We start from the raw sequence: 9,226 nt of genomic DNA, 5'->3' as shown, positions 1-9,226 counted from the left end.
GGGGCAGGGACTCACAATGGGAGCACAAGCTGGCTCTACACTTTGTTGGGGAAGGGACAAGAGAGGGGCAACCAAGGGTGCCACACATTTTCCTACAATTTTTTAAGCTGTGTTTTCTTGATTCAGCACTTGCCCTGTTATTGCAACCCTTTTCCTGTTTTCTCGAGTTTGAGGAAGATGGTTCTACTAGCTTTTGCTAGTTGTCAAAAGATTCTGGGGCAGAATGGCACCCTGGAGCATCTTATGCTACTGTCTTGGTCAATCAGAACTCTTGCATAGTTTCTGAAGAGAAGTCTGATGTAATTTATACCCTTGTTCCTCAGTGGATAAGGTATTTTTTCCCCTCTGGCTTCTTTCAAGATTTTCTATTTGTCTTTGATTTTCTGCAATTTGAATATGATATCCCTGGCTGTGATTTTTAAAATGCTTATCCTTGGTGTTCTCTGAATCTTCTGGATCTGTAGTTTGGTGTCTGTCATTAATTTTGGAAAATCCTCAGCCATTATTACTTCAAAGATTTCTTTTGTTCCCTTCTCTCCTTCTCCTTCTCCTTCTGATATTCTCATTACATGGATGTTATATCTTTTGTGATCATCTCACAGTTCTTGGATAATTTATTCTATCTTTTTCATTCCTTTTTTCTCTTTGTATTTCTGTTTTAGAAATTTCTATTGACACATCTTTAAGCTCACTGATTCTTTCTTCAAGCTGTGCCAATGTAAAACATTCTTCATTTCTGTGTTTTTGATTTCTAGTATATCCTTTTAACTCTTTCCTAGAGTTTCCATCTCTCTGCATACTTTAACTCTTTGTTTTTGTATGCTTCCTGCTTTTTACATTAGAGCTCTTACCATATAATCATATATATTTAAAATTCCAAGTCTGACAATTGCACCATCCCTGCCATATTTGAGTTGGTTCAGATGCTTGTCCTGAAACTTCAGAATGTGTTTTGTGGTGTTTTGTCTTTTTTTTTTTTTTGCCTTTAGCATGTCTTGCCATTTTTTGTTGAAAACAGAACCTTATGAACTGGGTAAAAAGAGTTGAGGTAAATAGACCTTTAGTATGAAGTTTTATGTTTATCTGACTAGGTGTTAAACTGTGTTTACTATTTGCTGTAGGTGGAGGGGTTAAAATTTCTTCTGGTGCCTTTTTTTTTTTTTGTCTTCTGTATTGTCTTGAGTTTTCCTAGAGACTTTATTTATTTATTTAGTTTTTAGAAGGTACCAAAGAATGAACCCAGGATCTTTTACATGAGAAGCAGGTGCTCAACCACTGAGCTACATCTGCTCCCCAGTGAGAGTTAGCTTTTTCATTTGTTTGTTTGCTTGTTTTGTTTTTAGGAAGTGCTCAGTTTTGAACCTGGGACCCTGTACATGGGAAGCAGGTACTCAACCACTTGATCTACAGCTGCTTCCCAAGACTTTCTTTCTTTCTTTATTTTCTTTCTTTCTTTCTTTCCCTCTCTCTCTCACTTTTTTATTGAATTTTTTTGAAGATACATAGATCACAAAAAATGTTACTTTAAAAAATATAAGAGGTTCCCACATACTCCACCCCTTACCCTCCCGCTCCTCCCACATCAGCAACCTCTTTCATCATTGTGGCACTTTCATTGCATTTGGTGAATACTTTGGAGCACTGCTGCACTGCATGGCTTATAGTTTACATTGTAGTTTACACTCTTCCCCAGTATATTCAGTGGTTATGGCAGGATATATACTGTCCAGCATCTGTCCCTGCAATATAATTTAGGGCAACTCCAAGTACTTAAAATGCCCCCACATCACATCTCTTCTTCCCTCTCACTACCCTCAGCAACTATCATGGCCACTTTCTCCACATCAGTGCTATAGTTTCTTCCATTACTAGTCACAATAGTTCTATAGTAGAATACCCATAAGTTCACTCTAATCCATATTTTATTCCTCCATCCTGTGGACCCTGGGATGGTGGTGTCCACTCCACCTATATATTGTGAGGGGGCTTAGATTCCCTGGTGTGGTGGTTGACCATCTTCACCTCCCTACTAGCTGACCTGGGTAAGACCAACAAACCAGAGAGCAGGTGTTGCAACTCTGCTGAGGCTCAGAGCCCAGCTGGCACATGGGCAGTCCAGAGATTCAAGTGTCCTGGGTATACATTAACCCCATTGCCAACCACAGGTGCAGTAAAAGTGACAGAAGAGGCATGCGTAGAAAGGTCACATCTGGGTCCAACTCCAATCAACTCAGGAGCTCAAATTCCGAAGTAGAGCCCACTAACAAGGCACTGAACTCCAAAGCCAACTGCCATGACTGTAGAACCTGTGTGTCTCCACAGCCCTCAGGAGCGCCGGGACCTGGGGCTGTATCTACTTTGGCTGCCAGAGACTTTATTTTAAATAAGGTTTGAGCCTTGCATTTTTTTCTATTGTAGTCACCTGTTCTTTTTTTTTAATTAAAAAAATATTTTAAGTACAATTATACATACAATGTGTATGATTTACATGTAAAATTTTGAGTTTTAGAAGTAAAGTATAAAAAAATCACACGAATCATATGTGCTAGTGCAGGCATTACAGGTGTGGTCTTGGGCATAGCTTACTGCTGATGGAAGTGATAAGCCACAAAAACGTAGTGTTTCTGATGGTGTAACCACTTGTTCTTGTACAAGTGCTCTGTTGATGTTGTGGTACGGGGTGGGGGGAGGAAAACAGTCTATACTCCTGTAATTTGGTCTTAGTTTTTTAGCGTACCTGCGCCCTGGCATGTGACCTTCACGAGCACGTCTCTGCTTCCCGACCCACCGCTCTCTCTCCTGCTCCATTTTAGGTGAGAGAGCTGAAGCTGGAGGCTAGCGGGCGCGAGAGCTCAGCGTTCCATTCTCCCACATTGCTTTGGCTCTGGCAAAATAGTTTCCCTTGAGGACAGGCCTTGGCTAGGGAGAAAATACCCCTCTGGATGTACTTCAAAACGGGCTGGAAGCGGGAGGGGAGTTCCTCCAGCCTTCACAGTGAGAACCCGGCAGGGCTCTTGGCAGTGAAACACTGAACGCACTGGCCTCCGAGCCTTTAAGTCTCAGGCTAGTCCACACCGAGCCCCCAGCAATTGTCAGGCACGGTTCAAGTGTTCCTACCTGGATTGGCGCCAGCAGAGTTTTTGTTGGTGGATTTCTTCTGGAAAGCTATGGCTTTATCCACCTCTCTTCTGTTTTCAGGCCAGTGGTTTGCCTTGCAACCCCAGTTATTTGATAGATCTAAGAAAAGAACTGTTGTTTTCAGTTTGTTTGACTTTTTTCTTGTTGTGAGGACAGGAGAGACAGCGTCCAAGCACCTCTGGTGCCAGACCAGAAATCAGAAGTCTTGTATATTACTTCTCCACTAATGTTTCTTTGAATTGTGGTTTCTATGTTTCTGTTTCTTCTGTTGAATTGCTGCCTTTAAAAAAATTGATTTACAAGTTCTTTAAACATTCTGGATATTAATCTTTTGTGCAATATGTATATATTATTATTTTTCTATCCTGTCCCTTTAAAATTTTTTTTTTATTTTCTAAAAGATACTTAGATTACACAAATGGCACATAAAAAATATAGGGGATTCACATAGGCCCCACTCCCCAAACCTCCCATATTTTCCCACATTAACAATGTCCTTCATAAGTATGGTACATTCATTGAAATTGATGAGCACATTTTGGAGGATTGCCACTGTTGGAGAAAATACGGTGTTTACTGGGACAGAGAGTGATGTGACTACAGATAAAGAAAGAATTTATTGAGAAGCTTTTCCAACAGAGGGGGTCTGAAGAACAGACTTCAACCCCCCCCACCAGCATGGTGAGAGTCTGAAGAGAGACTTCAGCCCTTTCCTGAAAGGGGGGTATTTGAATTTATACAGCACTTTCCTAGGCAGGAAAATGATAGTAGGTGGGAGGGGGCTGAGGGGCTGAGTGAAGTGCAGGGGCCAGTAGGAAGCCCTAGAGATTAAAACTTTCCCTGACAGGGAAGCGGACTTGGCCCAGTGGTTAGGGCATCTGCCTACCACATGGGAGGTCCGCAGTTCAAACCCTGGACCTCCTTGACCTGTGTGGAGCTGGTCCATGCGCAGTGCTGATGCGTGCAAGGAGTGCCTGCCATGCAGGGGTGTCCGCCCCTAGGGGTGTCCCCCACGTAGGGAGGCCCCACGTGCAAGGAGTGCACCCCGTGGGGAGAGCCACCCAGCACGAAAGAAAGTGCAGCCTGCCCAGGAATGGTGCCGCACACACAGAGAGCTGACACAACAAGATGACACAACAAAGAGAAACACAGATTCCCGTGCCGCTGACAACAACAGAAGCGGAAAAGAAGAACTTGCAGTGAATAGACACAGAGAACAGACAATGGGGGTGGGGGGTGGGAAGGAGAGAGAAATAAATAAATAAATAAATAAATAAATCTTTAAATTAAAAAAAACTTTCCTTGACAGTGACTGGAAGATAGTGGGTTAGGGAGTTATGGTTTCTTAGAATGCTGCAGGAGCAGATGTTTCTTTGCTCTGTAGGGATTTTATCTCCCTCTGATATGCAGGTAGGGAAGGTTTCCATTTCCCTTTACTCCCGTCTCTATGTGGTTTCTTTGTTTAGCCTGTGGGGAAGTGCCATGCCCTTGGACACGTAGGCTCATGGGGGGTGGGGTTAGCCTTTCCCCAGTGCATATCACGGGAAACTGAGCTACAGCTTGTTAACTACTGCAAACCTCTAACATTCCTAACTCTTTATATATATATATATATATATATATATAGGGGGCCCTGGGTATTGGAGTATAAGGTACTAGGCAGGATGTGAGGATGAGGGGATTTGGGGTGTCAGTTCCGCCTGGCTACTTCCTGCTGTCAAAGGGCGGAGAAAACAAGTTCCCTTCCATCCTGTACAGTGGGCTGTGGTTTCAGGTCCCGCAGGGGTTGATCTTGTTGTTCACGCAGCAGAGAGATGCTGTTTGCATATTCCTGGGTTATTTACTGTACGATTCGGTGTACGAATTGGACAAGAAGCTGTAAGAGACAAGGACCAAAATGAAGCAGCAGCAATACTATTAATAATGGTGTTATAATGGGTAAAAGGATTCATTTTAAGGGTGAAGAAAGATAAGAAAGGAATGAGGATAGCCGTGACTGATTTCCATAGTTATTATCTTGGGCTTTCTGAATGATTTTTATGTTTTCTTTCAGGACTTTAAGATTTTTTTTTTCACCTGACCAGTTCTGTTAATGTAAAAACAACAAGTTTCGTTTATGATTGCACAGGTGCCTCCCATGGCTGCTGTGAGAACATCCAGTGCTCTTCTATTTCACATGACAACTGAAGCTAGACTGTTTCTAACTGCTGACTGTCTATGGCCTGCATGGTTGCATTCCAGGATAGTTGTAGTTGGAGAGAAATGTTTAAAATTGATCGCTTGCAAAAGAGGATAGCTTCCATTGTTTTTTTTTTTTTTTACTGTTAGAATTGGAGTATTGACGGCTGAGTTAGTTGGACGTAGAAGGCCAGCATTACAGAGTTTGCCAATGGTAGGTTTTAAGCTTTGTCGGACAGAGATGGATTGGGGATGCTGAGGAATATTTGTGAAAGACAAGGGTTTTTTAAAGACTATTTGACAGGGGGATGGTGTGATGCAACTGAAGGGGAGCTGGTATCCCAGACCTGGGATGAACTTCTGTTTGCAGTACAGGGGGAAGTCAGCAGGGGCCTGGGAGGGGCAGGGTGTGGTAGACAGGAGGGGAAGGAAGTTGGTTTGGGAGGATGGGAGCATAAAGGACATGGAGGAGTGGAGTTTAGACAGTATATCGAGACCTAGAAGTGGGGAGGGGCAGGTGTGGATTATGAGGAATTGGTGGGGAAATGTATGAATTTTATTGAGCATATGAGTGGTTTGGTAATTAAAGGAGAAGAAGGGATGCCATCAACTCCCACAGTAGAGATAGAGGAAGTAGATGAAGGTCCTGAATGTTCTAGAAGGACTGAATATGTGGCCCCCATGTCAATTAAAAAGGAGATTGGCGTACCTCCAACCTTGGTGATAACCCTTGGTTTGGACTTACTGATGGAGATGTGGGGCTGTTCCAAACCCGGGGCCCGTCAATCGTCTTTTGTCAGTCCAAGAAGGTCTGGAAAGGAAGATCTTGGCTCTGGATCTGTAGGGTGCGCTGGAGGAACTTTCCTGGAAACAGGGTTTTCAGGACAGTCCGACTTCCAATGACCCTTGTGCTAACACACCAGGCAAGGCGTAGATGGGGCCTTGGAGTAGGGCAGGACGTGCCCAGTGCCTGTTGTTTCCACATTTGACACAGGGTCCAGGTGGTGGCCGAGGGGACAAAGGGGAGGGGGTTGAGAGCTGATCCTGAGGGCAGCAGCAAGGAGGGAGACTTTAGCCTGATCTCGCTTATGCTTTTCCAATTTGGCTTCCTCCTCTCTGTTGTTACAGACCTTGAAGGCGGATTTCATTAGGTCTTTCTGAGGGGCTTGAGGGCCATCTTCTAAATTTTGTAGTTTTTTCCTTTTTTTTTTAAGATTTTTTTTTTCTTTTAAGATTTATTTATTTCTCTCCCTTTCCCCCTGCCCCCACCCCAGCTGTCTGCTCTCTGTGTCTGCTTGCTGTGCGTTCTTTGTCCGCTTCTGTTGTTGTCAGCAGCACGGCAATCTGTGTCTCCCTTTGCTGCTCCATCCTGCTGTGCCAGCTCTCCGTGTGGGCGGCGCCATTCCTTTGCGCTGGGCGGCTCTCCTTACGGGGTGCACTCCCTGCGCCTGGGGCTCCCCTGCGCGGGGGACACCCCCGCATGGCAGGGCACTCCCTGTGCGCATCAGCACCACGCGTGGGCCCGCTCCACACGGGTCAAGGAGGCCCGGGGCCTGAACCACGGACCTCCCATGTGGTAGACGGACGCCCCAACCAGCGGGCCAAGTCCACTTCCCTGTAGTTTTTTTCCTAATATCGGGATAAGATTGGGTAATGAAGTGGGTGTGTAAATATAGTTGACCAGAGACTGAGTCAGGACTTAAATTAGCGTATTTAAGGAGAGTCTTGGTTAATCTGTTCATGAGGGCAGCTGGATTTTCATCAGGTTTCTGTGAGATTTCTTTAATTTTATCATAATCAACTGCCTTAAGAGCAGCTTTTTCATGCCTTCTATTATGCAGGTTAAGAAATGGGTCATACGAGCCAGGTCAGTGGAGTCTGGTTGGTAATCCTAGGAGGGGTTAGTGGTGGGAACTGCAGTGGAACCGACTGGATGCCTGTTGGGATCCTGAGTGTGCATGGAGTCTGCGAAAGCAGTAGCTGCAGCCCAAATGTGGTTTTTTTCTTCTGGAGTTGTGGAGGAGGTAAGGATAATGTATGTGTCCTGGTATGTGAGGTCATATGAGCGAGTGAGGTGTTGAAATTCTTTGATGTATGTAGCAGGGTTTTCAGAGAAAGATCCTAACTGGTCCTCTCTTTAGCTTAAGTCTGAGAGTGAGAAAGGAACATGTACTCTATTTCTTCAGCTCCTGTTACCTCCTGGAGAGACAAGAGAGGAGCTGGTGTCTGTGTGAAGTTAGGAGCCCGGTGCTGGTGGAGGGGGAGGTAGTCCTTATGAGCGAGTATGAGGAGAGAAAGGAGGGTTAGAGGGCAGTGGTGATGAAGAGGGGGAGGAGGAAGGGATGGAAGGTGAATCTGGGGGTAACACTGGAGGATTACAGGGAGGAGGCACAGGAGGAGCGGGATCTGTGGGATAAAAGTTGGATTTTTCAGAAGTTTTAGGGGGTGGAGCTGATGAGGAGGGAGATTTCTGAGGAGGTTTCTGGTGTAAAAGAATTTGGTAGGAAAAACAGGATTAACAGAGGGAGGGGCGATTTCGAAGATAGAAAAATGCCTGAATGGAAGGGCTCTCTGGCCATCTGCCGTGGCGCTGGATGAAGTTCTCTATGTCTTGGAGAACTTGGAAATCAAAAATGCCGTTTTTTGGCTATTGACTTTCATTGTCCAATTAGTATTGTGGTCACACAGAGGTCGAATAGAAAATGAGTTTTTTAGGTCTGATGTCTCCTTCCGGGTACAGAGTTTTAAGGTTATGAAGGAGACAGCCCAGAGGCATGGATTTTGGGGGGGGCTGAAATTGAATCCCCATTTTAGGTGGCTGGGGTGAGACTAAGGACCTCTAGAATGGGGGAGATTCTGAGTGAGACATCCGTCCCTGAATCAGTCAGATATCTCCAAGGAAACGGGAAGCCACTCTTGGAGCCAGACGTCTCTGGAGCCAAGGGGTTTCTTCCCACGAGGATGCAGGCATACCGCCTGCCCTGGCCCTCGGGGAACGGTGAGGATCCTGCCCTAGCATGAGGTTTTCCCAGTGGGTTGTCCTGGACAATGGAAAAGGAAAGAGAGACAGACAGCTGGATCCTCCGGTGGAGAAATCCTTACCTCACCCAGCTGAGATTCCATGTCCGGGGTTGGATGGGTGTTTGGCCGTGGCAGAGGGGAGATTCCTCCCTAGTCAATCAGTCTCAGCATGACCCCAGTCCCGGGTTTCAGTGCCATATGTTGGAGAAAATACAGCACTTACTGGGACACGGAAACTGATGTGACTATAGATAAAGAAAGAATTTATTGAGAAGCTCTTCCAACAGAGGGGATCTGAAGAACAGACTTCAGCCCCCCCACCAGCATGGTGGGGGTCTGAAGAGAGACTTCAGCCCACTCCTGGAAGGGGGGGATTTGAATTTATACAGACCTTTCCTAGGCAGGGAAATGATAGTTGGTGGGAAGGGGTTGAGGGTCCGAGTGAAGTGCAGGGACCAGTAGGAAGCCCTAGAGATGAAATCTTTCCCTGATAGTGACTAGAAGATAGTGGGTTAAGGAGTTATAGTTTCTTGGAATGCTGCAGGAGCAGATGTTTCTTTGTTCTGTAGGAATTTTATCTCCCTCTGATATGTAGGTAGGGAAGGTTTCCATTTCCCTTTACTCCTGTCTCTATGTGGTTTCTTTGTTTAACCTGTGGGGAAGTGCTGCCCTTGGACACGTAGGTTTATGGGGGGTGGGGTTAGCCTTTCCCCAGTGCATATCAGGGGAAACCGAGCTACAGCTTATTAATTATTACAAACCTCTAACAGCCACTAAGCATGGATTAAAGTTTACATTGTAGTTTACACTTTCTCCTACCCAATTCTGTAGGTTATGGCAAGATTGATAATGACCTGTATCTGTCATTGCAATGTCATTCAGGACACTT

The sequence above is a fragment of the Dasypus novemcinctus genome, chromosome 11 (assembly GCF_030445035.2).
Source record: "Dasypus novemcinctus isolate mDasNov1 chromosome 11, mDasNov1.1.hap2, whole genome shotgun sequence".
Classification (NCBI taxonomy): Eukaryota; Metazoa; Chordata; class Mammalia; order Cingulata; family Dasypodidae; genus Dasypus; species Dasypus novemcinctus.
The sequence above is the reverse complement of the archived record's forward strand: the minus strand, read 5'-3'. Positions refer to the sequence as shown.